The 20,407-nt window shown below is 40.3% G+C and overlaps 1 long non-coding RNA gene across 2 annotated transcripts; it reads left to right on the top strand.

The window, feature by feature from the left end:
- Positions 1–278: 278 nt before the first annotated feature.
- Positions 279–20,122, top strand: LOC142602644 (uncharacterized). Of its 2 annotated transcripts, XR_012836402.1 has the most exons (10): positions 279–610; positions 1,144–1,372; positions 4,328–4,473; positions 5,403–5,443; positions 6,820–6,924; positions 8,046–8,130; positions 10,895–11,071; positions 11,153–11,339; positions 16,305–18,009; positions 19,748–20,122. It is a non-coding gene; the product is annotated as an uncharacterized LOC142602644 (long non-coding RNA). The 2 variants fall into 2 exon arrangements; XR_012836401.1 differs by lacking the exon at positions 19,748–20,122 and having other exon boundaries at positions 16,305–19,099.
- The last annotated feature ends 285 nt before the right edge of the window (positions 20,123–20,407 follow it).

Raw genomic sequence — 20,407 nt, 5'->3', positions numbered from 1 at the left:
GCCAACAGACTCACCAAGTACTTGCAGTTCTGACTGGTCCATAAAACATCTGTCCAGTTTCCTTCCTCTTTTCCCAAGTGATGAAACTATCTAGCACTGTCTAGTAAAATTGAGACCATTAGTGTAAAAGATCAAAAGCTACAAAATTAGAAAGTGCCACAGGAATGTCCTAGGTCACTGCAGTGGCAGCAGATAGCAATAAAAAGGGGGAAAAAGCAGTTTGGCCTGGGGGAGAAATGTCTTTCTGACTTCAGTGGTCTTTTCCAGTTCTCTTTCCATCTACAAGTTCCTCATTTGATGGATTGCTCTGAAGGCTGGAAGGGGTAACTTGAGCAGTTCAGCTACTCACAGTTTGTAAGGAGGGAAGAATACAATGTTATTTTGCCACACCACATATCTGCACCAACTCTGATGTCATTTTGGACAGAGACACGGTGTCGTCAAGTTGTTCCTCAGGCTGCTAGGGGCCACGAACCAGACTGGGAAATACCTTTCATCAGCAGGCCCAGGCTCAACTAATCTATGTCCTGCAGACTACTCAAGCCTCATCCCCACAGCCAGATTGCCTGTCTCGCACCACTGTTGTCTGGATGCTCATTGCAAGGGGAGAGTGAGTGTGATAAATCTGCCTGCTGAGATGCTGCCTTGCATGCAGCTCTCCAGAAAAATCTCTTCTGCTTCTTTGTGTGGCTGGCCATGTTAGTGGGAACTTAGGAACCTCGTGGGCTTGGCTCACTCGGCAGACTCTCAAAACATTGCAGCGTGTGCGCCAGGGGAATGGCAACTGTAGACCATGATGCATCTTTAACCCCCCTCCCCTTCCCCAAACAGGATAATAGATGCATCAGTGTTCTTCCTAAAGGTCTCCAGGAAGGTGTCTGCACGGTGTCGGGTAAAGTGCATGGCACCAGGGGAAGGAAGCTACCAAATGAGATTGACCCTCTTCTTGCAGGAGGCTCTTCAGAGCTGGGGGGATATAGAAATCTTCTGCTCCTACCATCGGATGCATGTTCGAGCCTTTTGCCCTTGAGGGGAACTATTGAGCAGGAATACAAATTCTTCTACTGTTTAGAGCCTGCCCAGGCTCCAAGGAGGCAACTGGCATTCTGTGTTGTGGTATTAAATATTTTATTTGTTTTTCAGACTCAACTTTTCAGGAATATTCTTGGAAACCTGGGGGATAACTGTATCTGGGAATGCATAAACCTGCTGATAATTACAGGAGCTATTTGCTGTGATTCTTATCCACCACAATGCCTTGAGATGGTAGAGACAGTTACAGTGTCAAACGAGAAGTGAGAAGGAAGATCTGAGAACTCTATTATGGTTATTGCTGTTTGAGAAACCACTACACAGCTAGTAAGTGTACATTGTATTTAGCATGTCTTGCTGTTTCCTCCCGAAAGAGAGAACATCTTGGATTGTTAGAATAAATGGCACTGTAGTGTAGGTCAGAAACATGCTAACAAATAGAAAGTAGAGGCAAAATTTGCCTTAAATTTATTTTAAACTCTCTAGGATGTATGTGCGTGGGTATACAGCAGCATGGCATTAGGAAGGCCAGGGGGGTGATATTTTTCTTGTTAGTGGCTTGCAAATAACTTTACTTTTCATGTTGCTAAGCTGAATTTGCCCTGGTACTTCTGTGTACGTTTGCTTATGCTGTCTAGGGATGGAGGGGAAATGCAAACATGTTTTTGGGAAGTGTGGCCAGTCTAAGGTGTAAGTGTACCTGTGACATCAAGCACTGTTACATAAAAAAACAGAAGGACCAACTTGTCCTGGTCTGATAGCAAGTGTTGAATTCAAGCTTGTCTGGCAAGCTGTGGAATAGAGGTAGTCTTGTAACTTCAGAGTTCCTCTGACTTCTGGGTACTGAGGGTTTTAGAAAGTGGATTCTATAACTAGTTTTCACTTTGTCCTGAAATGACCTGGTCAAAACATAGGATGTGGCCTTTCCCAGAGTCTGGTGGGAATGAAAATCAGATCTGGAGCCAAATCTATGGTTTAGCACATCTGTACTGGAAAGAGAATATTACACTTTTAAGTTATAATTCTTTGATATACTTGTATACTGTATATTCTACCCAAGACTAAGCTCTCTTATGCTGTTTTATGCAAGAGTAAACTTGGGATGAACTGCCTTGATGGGAATTTCCGGAGTCTTGATCTTGACCCTGCCATACTACTTATTCCTTCTCACTTATGTAATGCTTATTTTTTAAGCACCATTATGTTATATGAGCTATTAGTAGGAGACTCAAATTATCACTTGGGTAAGCTTTTGTCTCCTTTTTATCTGTTTGTCTTTGCACTATCTGACCTTTAGAAAAATACCATTAAAAAACATTTTCTGCTGTACATAAATGATTTTAAATGAATTGTTTACTAGAGATAAGACATTTCCATGCAGTGTGAATTACTTATGCATGTGAATGAAGAGATTAAGAGAGCTTTTTTTTTTATATCAGGTGCACAGTATCACATTTCTGTTAAGTGTCTACCTGCGATCAGTGGCCTTCTAAGACCTCTGATGGTTAATTTACAGGTTACAATCAAATTTCTTGCCCATTGGTGTGCTGCTGCTGATTTTACTTTTAAACGCTTGTTATCTTCTTGAGACACTTCTCTGTGAACTTAGCCAGAGATGCAACATAATGCTGAATTCTACTGTATCTCTGCGAGTCATTAATTTCAACCTATTCATGTCCTCATCTGGTTCCCTCTGAGGCTGCTGCTGTTGATTGAACCAAAGCTTTGCGTTCACACAATATGTAATTTGTGTAAATGTATATATCGTTTAGCTCTCTGGCTCTTAGTATTCAATCTGTCTGTAGCAAAGACGTATCTTCCCCCAGGAAGGGAGGTGGGGCAGCAACCGTGTTCTTGAGAGCAGCGGTCTGGGATTGCTGATGGCTGCGAGCAGCAGCCTGATGCCGTACTCCTGCAGGAAGACCAGCGCCCTGAGCTGTAGGAATAAAAACCAGGATTCAGCATCTGAAAGAAAGTGCGGCCCATGAGATGAGGCAAGCCAGCACAGAGTATTTCATGCTCATTCCCTGCAACCACCTCTTGCAGCTTCATGCCTGACTCCTCCTGTGTTTGGAACAAAGTCCTCTTTTCTTACATATCTAATCAAGCATGATACATAAGCAGCTGGCTGTAACCCAGCACGAGACTGAGGGTGTATGTGAGAAAGACAGAGGTAAAACAAGGTAGGTGACAGCCCTCCCCAAGGTTTTTGGATCACTCCAGTGTCTTGCAAGGATACCAAAATTCCTGTTTACAAAGTGAGACAGCAATCAGCCTCTTCCCATTTTTAGGGCCTGCATCTGCAAGGTACTTGTAAAAACCATACAAAATACAATATTGGATTTTTACATTTTTCTCTTTCTTCTATGCTTGGCTTGGCAGATCTGTCTGTGTACCCATTCAATCTGCTTCCATGCATCTTCTGCAGATACCAGTATGCAGCACGTAGTCCTTGCATTGATGTTGGCTCCCATTTACAGGCTGCTCTCAGTTCTTTTGCTCCCCTGCCTCAAAGCCCTTCCCAACTAGGGGTCAGGCAACGGCAGGTATATCTCTGAACTCACAAAATGCTTAGAGGGGTGTCTTTGTTACAGTCAAATCATCTGCCAATTTACTTCAGCTGTTACAAAACTTTGGCTTGCTTTCTTTGAGAAACATGATCTGTCAAATGATTCGGTGTGGGCGTTTTTTCCCCCCAAAGGTTTCTCTTCTTTTTCTAAAACAAGAAGATAACTTACAATTTAGCCAGTCTGCATTTTTCCTGGATCTGACCATTAGTTTTGCTAAAAGGAAGAAAAGCACAAGGAGTACCACTGATCATAAAAGGGCAGCTTTTGTGTTTCATGGACTTATCTTGTGGTTGATGGTCATATGCCTTTGCTGCTTCCATTCAGGCAAATACTGGGACTGAATTTGGCAAATTAACATAACAATGTCAATGTCAAGACCCATAACAATAAAGAGGGAAAGTTCTTATTTGCAAGATAGTGTCTTAACAGCCCAGTGATGGAGGAACACTTTCCCTTCTTGAACTGTGTGAGTCATATAATCATGAGGAAAGTAAGTCAATGGTGGTTAATTTGTTGGTTTATTTTACCACTGTTGGATTTTTTTTGGTTTGTGGTTTTTTGTTTGTTTGTTTTTCCCCAAAAGAATTCCTAAGGCGGCAACAGAAATGTCATTTATCATGCTTCCATCGGTCTTCTGAAAAATTAAGCTACGTAAGTTGTTTTTCAGAAGCACCTATGTAAGTTGTTTTTCATTCCTTCAGTTTTGTTCAATGACTTCAGCTGAGGAACCTGCTTGAAGTTGCACCTGGCAACTTCAAAATTTTCTGAGAGGACAGTGTGACTGTGCCGTCTGGAAGATCTCCAATCTGGTGCTCTGCAGCTTTCAGCTGACTCTGAGGGCCATATCCTGCTCCAGTTGTATCTGTGCAAGGTTTGTTACTGTAATTTCATTGTGCTCACCTGCATGTCAGAGAGTTGGGTCTTAAAGGCCTCATTTAACCACACTGTTTAAATGGGTTCTTTCTCCTGATTGTGAGGACTGGCATGACTGACTCCTGCAGTCCTTAATCTGGCAAATACCCTCATAAAATCAAAGCAGCAGCACCTGTGCTTTAACTAAGTGACCAAAACAGGGCCCTTAGCATCAATACAGGTGACTTAGCAGGACTGCTAACTGATGTTGCTTGTCTTCAGACTGTTACTGGAAATACCACATTTTGTACTGATTGTGCTTAGCTAAAGATGTGTCTGGGTATAACTGTTGTTGGAGTAACATCCAGAAGAATTGTATTCAGGCAAAAGGTCCTAATCTGTGCCCTTGGATCCACCCTGCCAGCACCTTGAGTTTATGGAAGGTGAAAATATTCAATGTGTTGCAGGATCTGATTAGTTGTTTACATGCTACTTTATATTAAAGCTATTGGCCTCCCTTTGCTTTGCAAAGGATATTTTCCACGTTTTCGTGACTGTTAAAACCAAATGTAAATGCTGGTGGCTTACAGTGCTGAGATTTTGCTGCATTGGGACATTGGTGGGGAAATTTGTCAATGAATTCTCTGAAAGGCTCAGGATGAGCTGTGTTGGGAAACCGGAGCCATCAGCTGTTTCCTCATTTAAGGAAATTGTTCCAAGTTCGTTGTAGTTCCACATGCTGAAAATTAATGATAAAATTAAATGCTTAAAAGAGTTATTTTGGGGCTTATAACATCTGAATAAAACCAAACAGGAATGATTCAATTGTTTATATAAAGGACTTCTTCCAGGAATATTTGATTGCTTAACTACAGTCTTCACTAATTTCTACCACTATGCTTGTGGAGTTTTTCTGCCAGTTAATATTTGGTTTTGTTCCTCTTTTAGCTCCTCCTTTTGGAGCTGTGTGGCTGTTCTGACAGCTTTCGGTAAGACGAGTATGTGTTTGTATGTGTACATGTGTGTGCGGGGAGGGGAGGGTTGTCCTTTTTGGTACTGCTGTGTCAGTATAATGGATGTTTTGTTGTCGGTTAAATTGATACTATAAATATCTCCTGCTTGATAACAAATACTGCAGTGTTTTAAAAACTTTTTCTTGCAGTTAAGGCAGTATGTTTCAATAATGAAAAAAATACATTTCTAGTAATAGCATTTTATATTCACTTCACAGTGCTGTGGATTCAAATTCCGTAGTGCTAGGTCTTAATAAGATGACATGGCTTTTCTCTTTGATAGCAACTGCTCTGTTTTATTGTTTTATTGATATTTTAAGCCAAACTGAGCACAACAGTTTTGAACAAGAAGGAAATAGCAAAGGAGACTGAAATATTTTTAATTATTTTTTTTAAGCAGATGACTTTTTGGAAGGCTGTATTCTGCAGTCTCCAAAATGTTTAAGTTGCTGTCGTGTGAACTCGTGTGAGAGGAGGAAGACAGAGAAATCAAGTGCCTCATTCTATAGTGTGAAATGAAGTTTGTGGGTGGACTTTTCACAGGGCCACATTATGCTTTGTCTCCATGTGACACGTTGGTTAAATGGACAGGACGAGCCTTTGTAGTTTTGCAATGTCCCATTGTTGTTTAGCACATAAGATCAGTGCGGTATTGGTGCAGCTGTTCATAAACTGGTGATTGGGAAACCTTGTGCAGGGCAAGACAGAGAATGTTATATCATAATTTTGAGTTTGAGTCTTGAAGATGCTTCTGGCAATGTGAAACTCTCCCTTTCCTTAAAAAACATGATTACCTCTAATCCTCATTGTGTGATGCTGCAGATGGAGACAGTACTGAGCATCTATTAGCAATTCAGATACACAGGGCTGAGGTTGAAGTTTTGATCTTTTATGCTCTCCGAGGATCTCTGAAGAGTACTTTTGGCCTGGGGGTTTTACACAGCCCTGTTTTGTGAGAAATGCTGAGCTCCCATTTCTTTTCTTTCTGCTTTGCTGAGGGTGGGGTTCTGAAAGCCACTGCTGAAAACTTCAGTTGTAGCCTGTCTTTTTGAAGTAGTTGCATTTTAAATACTTTGTGAGCTTAAAGTATTCTAATTTCCTCTGGAATAACAAGCACCTTCCTCTAATGGTAGCCGAGAGGAGACTAACTGACAACACTTTTCACACACACTCCCCAACTCATGTGAAATCTTATACCTCAGGGTACCAGACCTGCTCTGCTGGCCTGGACATTAGCCATTACCTTTAACTTTAGCAAGGAAGGAAGGGTTTGACCTGAGCTGTGGATTCGGGATGTCTGCTGGAAGGCTGGGGTGTATAAACCAATAACTAGATGTCTTCATCTGTTGCAGCTGCCACCTTGGGTCAGGGGCTCCTGGGAGCTTTTGCTGTTCGTAGAGTCCCAGAGAGCTGGTGCCGTGCAGGGAGAGCAAACTGAAGGGTCAAGGGGATGTCAGGTACATGATCATCTGAAGTTTCAGGTGCCCTGGAAAAGCCATACTAAAATGCTAGGGTGTATCTGATGCTTTCCCACATTCTTTGCCCAGGTTTGCATTGGTGGTTTGGAAATTTAGTTTTCCTGTATACTGGAAGGCTTTTCTGGATACTCCCAGGTTTTATCATGGTCATTGAAATTCAGTGTACAAGGACGGATCTGTCCTTGCTATTATTTACTCATAGGTGCTTAGTTTCGGAAGCAGCTATCATGGAACAAGGGGAAAATATCAATTAGTGTGTTCATCACAGAGAAGGTAATATGTCACACATATATTTCTCCTGTGGAATGTGTAAAAAATATGGGACTCATGAGATGACACCCTGTGTTGCACTGGCTGCTATATAAAAGATTAAAGCTTGGAGCAGTTTGTTTGATTAATTCCAGTGTAGCAGAGTCCATTGCTAGTATGTGACCAGAGGCACTGAGACAAAGGATGATCTTTAGAACGTGTTAACCGCGGGGGAGTGGGGGCAACTTTCACAAAGGTCACAGAAAAGGGTCCGTCCTGACTCAGTGGGTAAGTGATCTCCCTGCAGGAGAGAGCAAATGCTGCTTTTACATTCGTGAGGCTCTTATTTGCTCATGATGTGACAGTACAAAAGATAATCAAAATGAGTTAATATATTCATTCTTTTCTTTTTTCTCTTTCTTGATGAGTCATTGTAATTACTGAAAACTAATCTATTTTCCAACATTAAAATATTGCATTGGGCTATCAATATTCTAGTGTACTCTTTCATGTTCAAAATGTGAAAGGGGGTTGCTAGAATATAACTTCCTGTATTTAATTAAGTAGCTTATATGTACATGGCACTTTTCAGAAAAATGAAATGAACAATCTCAGAAAGGATAGTCAGGGTGCAGAGTATGAAATGATACATTACACTGTCTTACCTTATCATTATTTTCCATTAATGAAAACTAAAAAAAAAAAAAAAAAAAAAACCACCCCAAAATCATGAAATGATTATTCAATATTTTTACCAGCAAATATTCTCACACCTGTGTATTTTGGGTTTTTTCATACAATCAGCAAATACTGCCTAGAAAAACTCTGTTGATCCTTTTATCTCTGCACAGGGTCACCTGGAATGATCTCAGCTTTTCCATATGAGCAGTAAAGAGCTGCTCTTTCCAGTGTCAGACTTGCTTTCTGGTCCAACAGGTATGCGAGTACGTGCTGAGGTTCTATTACCGTGAGTTACATATTTATAATTTTTAAAGCACCTCTTTTCAGAAACAAATTAAACTCTTTGGACAGGATTTGTAAAGTTATTGAGGTTCCTAAAATGCAGATAAAGTCTAGCTGAGACTTTTAAAGTAAAAATCAGGACTCTAAGATACTTCTGAGAATCCAGGTTAGTACATATTTGCATCTTTGGGCCAAATGTGGCCGTGAGTCATTTCTTGAGGACAGGATTTAGGAACCACTGTCAGTTGGAGATGTCCCTTAAGGTAACCACTCTACTGGTGAGCCTGGGCTTACCTTGGACACTCATAGGCAAACAGCTTTAGACTCTGTTGTTACAATGTCCTAAACTGTCTGAGACAATATCTAAATATTCCCAAAAGTCTATTTGTCTTTGTGGGTGTCCTTGTTCCTTGCTGAAAAATAAAAGAATGCCATTAACATATTTTGTAGAAAAATTAGGCCATCTTTGCTTTTTTTTACCCATTTCCTTCTGAGAAGAAAAAAATAAAATAAAATCAACCTTTTGATGACCAAGGTACTGGCTACATTCACAGGTTGTACATGTCACGTTTTTGGCGTTCTTGGCATTGCCAGGACAAGAGGTTTAGGATTATGAACAGCTTTAAGGTTCAGCTCTTCAGCAACAAAGCTGTCTGCAAAGCTGATGTTGCAGTATCTTTAAGCAAACTGAACTCTTCTAACCTGATGGTTGGGTTAGGAGTAAGGACTAAGTTTCTCACATTTTGCTATAATTTGGAAATATTTAGGGCTGAATATATTATAGTCAGAGATTTGAAGCCACTGCATTTCATTGCAAGTGTACTCACTGTTAAAAGACAACCTAGATCTGGTTGAGAAGCACGCTACGTCCACTGAAGTAACAATGTATTTGTTAGAATTAATTGTAATGGTAAATCCCCAACACAAGCAGACGTGCAACTTGGTGGCTGAGACTTGTTCAGTGCTGCACGCAGGGGCAGGCAGCACCCACTGTTCAGCATCTGCCGCATACAAGTGATCAGCTCCAGCTGCTCTGACACACCGGTGAGGCGTGTTGGGAGAGCATCCTTGCTGCCTTGCAGCAGCCAGGAACATCTGTCATCTGGCAGGTCCACCCTCTCTCTCGATGGAAGGAGCCCTGCCTGAGAGCACACACTTTGGCAATACAAAGTTTATATAATATGCAAACAGAGAGCACATATTCTATTATGAAGAGTAATTAGATGAGGATATAATTATAGAAACACTGAACTGGGAGTTCATGAAGATAATTTGTACTCCAACCCAGTGGAGGACTTGGATGTCTGTTTAACTGTAAGTCTGTGAGCCTCATTGTATAAGTATCAAATGGAGCACTTGCAGAAGCATTTATAAGATCATGATCGTACTGGTGAGAGATGAGGAAACATCTTTGTGGATGGATACGCAGGAATAGTGCCGCCGCCTTGTGTTTTTACAAAACAAACAAAAATTTCCTAGAGTAGAATAAAAATCATAATGGCAGAAAGACGCAATGAAAAGCCTGACATTCTTCTAGTGTTCAACAGCCTTCATAACAATGCACCTTGTTCTATGGCAGAGTGTCACCACCCAGAGTATTTAGATCAGCAGTAGGCAGATTCATGATCCTGCAAGAAAATTTATAATTGTGACAAAAATGGAATGAAATCCAATTTTCCTCCTTTTTACGTATTTTATCTTGAATTGTATCTTATGTGACAGGACCGCAATTAATATCTCTTGTAAAACAGAAGGCTCGTTAAATTGGTCTCATTATGGCTGCTGAGGTTGTGTGCTGCTGCTGAAAGGGATTCCCCCATTATCTGTGTTTGACATGTACTCCTAATCAACCAGGCCAATTCTGCTTTATCAAAGGTCTGTCACATGAGCAGAGATAATAGTTATTCTGACTTGTACTGTTAGCATAAAAAATGTAGGTTGCGTTGGCAGACACATAACCCTCTGTCACAAATGGCCGCACAGAGCATTTATTGAGGTGTTCCCTTTTGGCAAAGGTGGTGCTAAATATAGCCCACTTCACCGTGCCATGCAGTGGATTCGGGTCATTTTGGTTTCTTAAAATCTCTACTTTCAAGGGGTGTTTATGAAATTAAATTTAAATAGACTGTGAGGAAATATCACAGCAAGAAGTGTTAAGGGGCAAGATTAATATCAATTCTGCAATTTCCTCCACAATTTATTGATGAAAAAAAAAAAATCCAGCAGCCCTACATATCCAACTTTGGAAGCTTGTTAGCAATAAGAGGTCTTAATATGTATCACAATATTACTGTGTTGAAAACTTTCTGAACACTTAGTTTTGTTTTATGTTGATACTCAGTTTATTAGGGATACAGACATTTTCTCTGTTTATAGAACTGTTCGTAGAAAATTGATGAGTTTTAACAGACATGATATTACTTTAGTCTGTTTGGTTTAGCAACACTAATACACTAACGAAAGGCTTAAGAACATGACCTGTAAAAGATTTGCACAGATATTTTCATACTGTTAGAGTGTTATGTGTTCTAAAGAAACATTTGTAGCTGTAATGCAGCCTCATGTATTTGTATGTGAAACCACCTACCCCAAACCACAAACCAAATGCTCTCTTAGTTACTTGTAAGACATTTTGCATAACAGGTAGATCCATACAAATATATATATATATATATAAAACTTATACAAACACTACAGACTAATTTTTGATTTTTCATCCTTTTTCTTATATATACAGCATCTCTTACTAGAGGAGGATGCTTCCTAGTCTCCAGTAATACAAAGCAGTTTCCAATTTGAGGGAGAAGATGGGAACTGGCAGGAAGATGAATTGACGTTGCTCATGCCAGCTGTTGGAAGGATGCTGCAACATCCTGACCAGGACCAATTGCTGGGAGAATGACAAAGAAATGAGGTGCAAGGGTGTGATCAGCTATGGGAGTCCTTCTTTGGTTGTTTAAACTCTCATTTTACATCAGCATAATTTCTTTCATAGGTTACTGTGAAACTGAGAGAACACTGACCTGCATTTTGCAACAGACCCCTTGGTACGGCAGTGCTGAATATTGGCTAATACTTCAGACAAGGTAAATGAAGCCAGGAGAAAACAAGCATCCTTCCTCCCCAGAAGGAGGTGTCGGAATGTGATCACTGGAGAAGTCGCTGTCACATCAAGGAGGAAGGTGAGGAGTTGTAAGGGTGCTTGAGCCCAAATGAAAGCAGATACTGTCCTGCAAGTGCGTGGAAGAGGTTTTGCAGGATAGCCATTATGAGCACAGTTTAGTGCCAGATCTCTTGGCCTCTCCCTTCCTTTTGTCTTGGGGCTGATGGCTGAAATGCTGGGTGTCCAGGAGTCAAACAATTTCCTAGTCACTATTCTGTCCCTGGGAAAGCTTTGTCTGCTAATGAGGGCCTTATATTTATGATTTGCTCCGCTATGCAGAAAAGCTTCAAATGGGACTGTAATTCAGAAGACAACATTTGTCTCTGTCTACAAGAGATCATCTGAGTCAGTGTGTTGATGCCAAGAGATTGAGCCCTTCATTCCCTATTGAGAAGGCAGCTTTCCTTTCTTCTTTCTGTCTTTCTTCCCCTTCCAAGGTGAAAAGGTCTGTATTGTTTCTCTGGTCCTACACAGAATGATGGAGGAATAGCTGTATTTTACAAATGAACAGAGACAGAACACTGCACTAGAAAGGCTTTAGTCTGATTGTTCTTAGGCACAGTGTGTAGAATATTGAAATATCATGTAGAGGTATCATATGCTAAATCAGTCAATCACAACTTGGAAATTATTAATACGTTTTTAGCCAAAACATCCAAAACGGGTGAAGCTAAAAGTAAAATAATGTAGATAATAATCGTTCCCTTTTGCAGACTTATCTTCCATGAGTTCCCACTATTGTGTGTACTTCTAACACTGTGTAGCTTGGTGCATAATTAATGAGCTTGGTATAAAGCCATATTCATACCTACTTCAGATTTATTAGATGGAATATCCTGAAAGTCAGTGTTGGAAATCATAAAGCATGGAGCTAATCTTTTGATGAATAATTTGTTGAGAAGTTGATGCTTTTGCAGGCGTAAATAATCAGTTAAATAAACATGACAACAGAATGGCCCTGGTGGGGTAGTGTCTGCCCGTGAATCTTAACCAGTCCTATTCACCCAAAGTTCCTGCAGGCCTTGTAGAGCTGCTGCCTTGTACGTGCCCTGATCTGCTTGTCAGCTGCACCGTAGCAGTCTGGGTGAGCCGAAACTTCCCAGGCATTGCTGTTCTGGGAACAGTCAATGGCTGCATCTTACTTTGCAGGGGGGCAATTGCTCCCGGCTTCAGTAGGGTTTGGAGCCAGCCCTCTTTTCAGATACTTAAAGTACTCGGAGAAAAGGACACCTACATGAACTGCAGTTTGCATGGATTACCAGTGCACAACTCTGCTTGTGCTCTCAAATTTTCATTCATTTTTGTTGCACAAGGTATTGTCTTAAGCACTTTGCAAGATGTGGCAGGAAGGATGCAGAAACACAGGGCCACGTTTCCTGCAGTAAGTCCATCTTTCCCTCGTTAGTGGACCAAGGTCTCAAAGTTGATAAGGGCAGGGCATAACTCTGTTAACAGGGATGAGTGGGCAAATGCTGGGCAGGTCATAAGTCCAGGCATGGTCTGCTGCAAGAGGTTAATGTTCTGTAGGAACTTCTGAACATAATTAGCAAACAACAGAGGCCAAATTATTTCCTCTGTATCTTCCTAATCGGAAGGAAAGAATGGAAAGAAAAGTCTTGCATCTGCAGAGCTCAGAGAAGTACGTTATCCCAAAACAGTGAGACTGAAAAGATAACTGTTAAGTATTTAGGCCAAAGATGAGCCTTTAAAACTTTAAAGAGTCTTTCATTTAGAGGTCTGGAAAACTGGAGAAACAGAGGTGAAGATCTCTGCTTGCAGTGAGAGCTGATTTCTTGAGGTCAGTGATACTGGGGTCAGTTTTGGCTGGTTGTGGAGGACTTCTGTTGTTTTAATAATTGCACAGACATATCTCAATATTTTGTCAAGAGAATGCAATGAAACCAAAGGGCAGTGGTTTATCTGAAAATACTGAGATGAAATATTTGTGTTGTGAATGTTAGACTGTAGGAGTCAGGCTGGTATTTTGCCAGAAAATGTGATTTTGGGGAATTCTATGAAACTTTCAAGAGATTATAAACAAAAGCTGTCTAGCCAAAGGTATGAAATCAAATTTTTTTGTCTTCTGAAAAAGGCTTGTTTAAAAATACTACAGATATGTGAACAATTGAATGGTACAAGGGGTAGGGGAGGAACTCCTGTTCTTAATTTCCTTCTGACCAATCTCATTTAAGTATCAAGAGGACTGATTTCTAACTGCACCCAGCAAAAAAAGAGAATGGTTTCTTTTTACTCTGTTTAAATTTAAAGTTTGATGTGGATTTTTAGAAAAAGAATATCTTTATGGAAATTGACAATGCTGATGGACTTACAGTTTTCAAAGGAAATTCAATCCAGGCTTCATCAGTTCGGTTACTAATATATATATGCATGTATATATATACACAGCCTCTGCTGCACTTTTATTTTAGAAAGAACTTGAAGTTAGACTTCAGTTTAGCACCTTATCTAAATAGTCCCCATAGGGAGATGTGTACTCAGCTGACTAGCTGCTAATTCAATAGCTGCCCTAGAAACATTGTCCTGACACTTTAGTATCACAGAGGCCTTCTGTTTTAATTCCTTATACATAAGGAAAAATTGAATGGGTTCCAGTGTGAATAGGACAAGAAAATGGCATGCACATGTGTGTGAAGTTAAACATATGTGTAAGTGCTCAACGTACTGCAGCTTGTACTAATAAAAATTACCGATTTGGTAACTTTCAATTACTTTTTCACTCGAAATGGTTGATGAATGACTTTTTATTCTGGTTTGGAGATGTATTTTATTTTAGAGTTTATACAGTATTTCAGACTGCACAAAACATACAGCTCTTACTTGTAAAGCAAATAGAAATAAAAAATACCAGCCTGACTCCTACAGTCTAACATTCACAACACAAATATTTCATTTCAGTATTTTCAGATAAACCACTGCCCTTTGGTTTCATTGCATTCTCTTGACAAAATATTGAGATGTCTCTGGGCAATTATTAAAAAACCAGCCATTATGCTGGAAAACTGCTCTGCGTCTGCCTGAGTCTTCTCCCAGTTTCTCTTAGTTATTGCAGACAGCTTGAAGTGCCTTCCTTTTTTGTGCTTATATACAATGCCTATCTTGCATCCGTATTTTCTATTCTCTAGATAATATTATAATAAAACAGTGTGAAAGTTAGAAGTGATTTTGGCAATATATCAATGTTATTTCAGGAGTAACCTTGTTCTTAATTTTCTATTGATAGGTAGCATTTTTATAATAAATTTAATTTTTTTTTTCTAGCAGTCATTATTCATCAAAAAGGATTTTTGTGTTTCTCCAAATGGGTAGTTCAGTGCTTTTTTATTGGCTTTAAGCCTAAACTTCAACAAGTGTGTGATCAAGTATACCGGAAAAATCCTTTGTCCATTGCTAAACCTTATGAAATTGTAGATCAAAAGAATTTTCCTATCTTACAAGGACTGTGGTACTATTCATGGGCTAGAAATGACTGTCAAAGTAATAAAACAACTACTGTTGTCAGGGAAAGATTAAAAGCAGCAGCTGGATTGTACACAGTCAACTTTAAAATCTTTCTCTGGGAAGGTAGATGCTTTAGAAAATGATCTGGCTTTTCAGTTGATTTGCCATGATTGGCAGCCCCATAAAATGGCTACTGACACAGGAACTTGCAAAAGAAAGAAGCCTTTTTTTCCCTATAAAGAGAATATTCTGCTTCTTGCCTTCTCCCAAATTGGACTCTGCGCTTGGAAGTGAGATATAAGGCAAGTGTCATGGCGATGATGGGTGCCAGCCTTTTCCTCTGTTTTATCCAATTTACCTATCCTCTTTTTTTTTTTTCTGAAATCATGCCTGCTGTCAGTTTTCTGCAGCTTGTATTTTAACCTATGTTCTTTTTACTATTTTAGTTTTGTTCCTTGAGTTCATCTGTACCTTTTGCAATTCTCCTTAAATTCAGTATATTGCAACATCAGTTTCCATGTAATTTTTCCAAGATCATAATCAGCTGGAACAGTACGAAATACACCTGATCTCTATTCAGATTCTACATTTATTCCTGGTATCAAGTAGTGAAATTTTTTAATTGTCTCCCAAACTTCTAGTCATCCTGCTCCTCAGATTAGCATGTGTGCAATCTTTGAAACTTTATTTATGCAAGGTCAGCGTAATGGTTTCTTTAATTCCTTTCTTTCTGTTTTCATTGTATTTGTTATTTCTAGTCATCCAGACTTTCTTGTTCTTCTGAATGAAGGAGACTATCTTTCCATCTGTATCACAAGATTTGGCCATCTGCCTTGCACTTGGTGATTTTTCCCAGATTGTTGTTGAACTGGGGTTTTCTTTCCCTATAGCTTCTTGATTTATGTTTATTTCTTAACCTCTTCCCTCAAATATTTCTGACCAGATAACTTGTTAACTTGGATGAGTAGTTTATCTTTCTTTCATCCTGACAGCACTGCTGGAAATCAACTGAATAGTTTGCAACCCCTTTCTTCTCCCTGGCTTCTGATTCTAGTCCTCCTGGTATATCAGATTGTAATTCTGGGCACACATTCCCCTGTGAACATCACTGCACCTCTACTCACCTCTGCTTGGCTAGCTTGACAAATATAAGACCTATTTGTCTGTGCTGTGTTCCCTTAGGGCTATGTGCAATGAAGTAATGAAATGGACAGCTTTGTTCCACTGCATCCTTTTTTCCGTGCACTGGTCTTAAAAACATGTATGTGTTTGGCTTTTTTGGGTATAAGAATGCATGTGTGTCGCATAATTTGTCCCAACTCAAATTTATTAGTGGTAGCCAGGCCTGTAACGTGCCCAGTTTGTAAGCATGTACGTTTTCTTCTTGCCTGTTCAGATGCTGGGCTTGGAACAACCTGCCCCACAGTTATCAGGTAACATCAGCAGTGTTCTTTATATGTGTGCTGAGGGTAGAAAACTTCAGCTGGGAGCCAAAAGTTACTGTCCCTTCTGATCTTTTTTTCAGTGCCCTGCCTGAAAATCACAAGCTCCTAGGTGATGGCTGAACTGATTCAGAAGGAATAGTGTGCAGAAGAGCTGCTGAGGAAGAAAGGCTCTGGATGCAGCTGCTGGCACAATGGCAGGCAATGTGGTCCACTCTCTCGGCAGTTACCCTGCTTATAAACTCCCTTTACCCAAATCTATAAGCACTGCCGTCTGAATGCCTTCAGCTTCTTTTTGGGCTCAAGCTCTAACAACGGCACCAAGCCTCACCCTTGCTGACCGTGGACCTTGGAAAAGAAAAGGACAATGTCTGATGTTTTTTTCAGATCTTTCTGAAGGAGAAATACGGATAAAAGCAAAGCTCTTTGTGACTGATTTTTTTTCACTATCTACTTGAAAGGCAGTGGGTCAGAATTAAGGCATTTTTGCTGTGGAGGAAATGTGTGGGATGTTGGCTGCAAGCCAGTAGCCACTAACATCCCTGCTGCACTAGGAATACTTGAATGAAGTGGGCGTCAACCTCGGGAGAGCGGGCAGCACTACCTACATCAGAGGAAAACCTCTTCACTGAGATTCAAGGAGTAAAAAATATTGAATGGAGATAAACTGGTCTGGTAGATTTTTCTGTGAGCGACAGTGAAAATGCAAGAATCGTCATCCAGTCTGGAAGAACTTCCTCAAAGGTCCTGTGCCTGTCAGGTCCCGTTCATTCTGTGGGAAAAGAGATCCATACAGTCCCTGACTTCTCTGGCAATTTTAAAGTTTCATCTTCTAGTTTTGCTTTCTCAACACAAAGAATGGTGAAATAACATCCGGAAACTTTCAGCCAGTAGTCCTTGCTATAGCCAGTCTTTTAGTATTTTTTTCCAAAACCAGAATAAAGAGCTGAAGTGTGTCAAATGTTTCTATAGAATATAATTTATTCAGACACTCATCCTGCTTGTGTCCAGCTGAATATCCACTTGGAAAAAAGTGATTTCTGGAGTTCCTTTGTACCACTAAATTATGAATCTTGAAGGATCAAACAGAATTCTCCCAGTGTTGTCTTTCTCATTGTTATCTGCCCTGGTTACAGAGTTAAGCCATGTCGCTGAGTCAGTCACCAGTTCTATCCAGTCTAAATATGACCACATTTTTCTTGAATCAAGTCCATCATCAAAACATCATGCCCATGAAATAGTTTTTCTTTCCAGCTCCAGCTGTAAGCAACAGATTTTTTTGTCCAAAACTACAGATCTGTTTTCAGTACGCATAAGGGAAAGGAGATCCTCTTCTTATTTGTGACATCATTGAATTAGTAGAAAGTAATACATTCATGCTTTCAAACAAGGAAAATGGCAATGATGGAAAAAAGAGAAGGAATTGTTTTGCCTAAGTGTTCACACTGAACAAAAATGGCGATATAAAGACAGAATGGCTAGAATAGAGCAGCACAAATACTTTAAAAAGCTTTTCTCCTCGCATAGAAAATAGGGAGATCCTGGACAAGTGACAAAACTACTTCCATGTAAATCTAGATGTTTACATGGTAGTGATGATTTAGATTTTGGATACAGTTGTGTGTGTTGGCTCAACCATGTCTGGTCTAATAACACTGAGGTTACAGAAAGCTTGGGGCTAGAGGATCCTAAATGACAGCTAACTTACATGGATGAAAAAAGTGAATCTGAGCAGGATTTGGGAAAACTAGACCCATGAACTGGAGCAGGTCTACCAAAGCAGGCAAGGTAATTATTTGCTTTGCTTTTATTATGGATAATAGCTTTGTGTTGACAATTTGCCTTTCAAATTCTGATTTTGGACATGACCTGTATGTTTGTGGACAATTGGTTTGCAGTGTCCTACCTCCTGGGCAGAAAGCCTGGGGCAGCGGGGAGAAACAGCTTTAGTGCCTTGGGGCTGTGTAGTTCCTCTGGCTGGCAAACTGAAAAACAGATCAGGTCTAGGTGGGTTGATGAGTAATGTCTGGTATGAATCAAGCCTGTAAGATCAGGGAAACAAATGTACTTGCTAGTGCAAAACTAATTGTTGGACTTACTAATGAGTTGGAAAAGTGAATTAGGGCTGCGGCTTGAAAAAAGGGATGAGGCTGAGGAAATGTGTAGCCAGGAGAGCCCCTTAATGGAGTTGAATTGCCAAGGTAGGTGTGGACATCTGTGAGAAGACACAGAACAGAGCTGGGAGTCAAAGTCTGAGATGAGGAGAAGGACCTGGAAGAACATTTAATGGCAGCAACATAGGAAGGAGAGGAGGAATGATGCAGAGAAGGTTTGGATGCAATATTGGAAGATGCTTAGACGCTTCAGCAAAAAAAAAATGGTCCAAGGGGTAAAATACTCAGGAAAGTGGAAGAAAAGAATATAACTATAATGTCTTCTACTGTCAATAACCTTTGTTTTTCTGAGATCCCTGGGTAGCAAGCAGCAAATTAGCAAATCCTCAAAATGAATTTTGAAAGTAACCACACTTTCTGCTCTGAGAGAAAACTTTAAAACGTCTAACGTAGTTTTTATAAGGAAAAGGAAAATGTGCCGGAGGGCTGAGAGTTCTTAAGACCAAGTTATAAACCTTTGAAAATAGGATTTTATAATGGAAATGCAGAGATCATTAACTATTGTAAGCACCTCTAAGAATGACACCTCTATAGTAAATTACATTCAAATTAATATAAAACTGTAAAGATTCCCTGACAGCTTTGATTATGTAAGTTGATTTTAGTAGTTAAATGTTGACTTTCTATAATGCATTCTCCAAATATTATACTGAATGCTGCATCATATATAACAATTACCATGTCACAGTGCTATTTTGTGTAAATTAAATTATTGACAGCAATATAATTTTGTATTCACTTTATTATTTTGATTCATTTTTCTGTCAAAATATACAATGACTCTTCACTAGATTTAGAAACCAGAAAAACTCTTTAGATGGTAAAGTATTATTCTCCATACATTATTTTTCCTTAGCCTGTAATGAGGTTGGGGGGGCGAGAGGGAAGCAACATTTCATTCCTTCTCTGACATTGTGTGTGTTTTTAGACACGTTGTCAAATTTAAATTGTGTTATGAGTGTGCTTCTCGGCCTGCAAAGTCCATGGCAGCCCTGGTCAGCCTCTCCAGGTGTGCTGCAGACCTGGTGTTTTTAGTGTGCTCCAGCACAAGTGCTGTCCTGAATCACAGGATGAGGTTTATGACATGTTGATAATTCAGCCTAGCTTTAAGGAAGGTGTGTTGTACATCACAGGGTGAATACTTCCTGTTCTTTGCTATTTCTTATGGATAAAAGTGAAAAACATCATCTGTTTGGTGCTGCTCTTTCTTCACACCTTTTCTTCCCATGTTCTTTGTGGGTTATTGCAACAGTGAGTATCCCTCCTTGGAAAGTACTTACGGGTTGTGCATGTAACTGCAAATTGATACTTGTAACACAGCACTTAGAGTTTTCTCATTAACTCTCCTCCAGACGCATACCTTGTCAGCTCCTCATGACCTGCCCGAGTGTGGAAATTGGGACATCCGCTGCATCTTCCTACTGGATCTCGGCTCTTCTCCAGGCAGGTACCCTGACCTCTGCTGTGGAGCCAGAAAGACACAGGCAAGCCCCAGAGTGACTCTGAAACATGGTTTTGGGCGCCATCCTGCAAGGTGGAAGAAATGGGCTCAGCTGCCTTTAGGCAGAAAAAGAGCTGAATCCAGTGTGCTGCACACTGTGGGCAAGGACTCTAATGCTGGGTATAAAAATTCCCTCCCATTCTGAGTGGTGGTAGAAAGACTCAGAAAATGCTGATCATCTCAGCTGGTCCAGACCAAGGAGGTTGGGAAAAGCCTACTTTGCGAATCTCAGTGGGGTTTAGTTATGGGTTAGTTGCAGCCAAGCCTTAGTCACATCTACATTTGCTCAATAATAAAAAGCAAAGGCACATCAGCACTCCTCAGAGTCTGAGAAGCAGTTTCTGGTCCCTGGGCCAGTAAATGCAGACTCTTTTGTGCCCATACAGCTGTGGGCTAGCTCCCTCTTCAGCAAACTGGCCCAGGTCTGTGCCCCACGTAGTGCCCTGGGAGCCTTAAACATAAAGGTTATTTTTCAGATGCTCTTTGCAGTTGTGTTATTCAGCTGTACTGA

The sequence above is a fragment of the Balearica regulorum genome, chromosome 7, assembly GCF_011004875.1.
Source record: "Balearica regulorum gibbericeps isolate bBalReg1 chromosome 7, bBalReg1.pri, whole genome shotgun sequence".
In the NCBI taxonomy this organism is placed as follows: domain Eukaryota; kingdom Metazoa; phylum Chordata; class Aves; order Gruiformes; family Gruidae; genus Balearica; species Balearica regulorum.
Note: the sequence above shows the minus strand (reverse complement) of the source record. Positions and strands in the feature narration are given on the sequence as shown.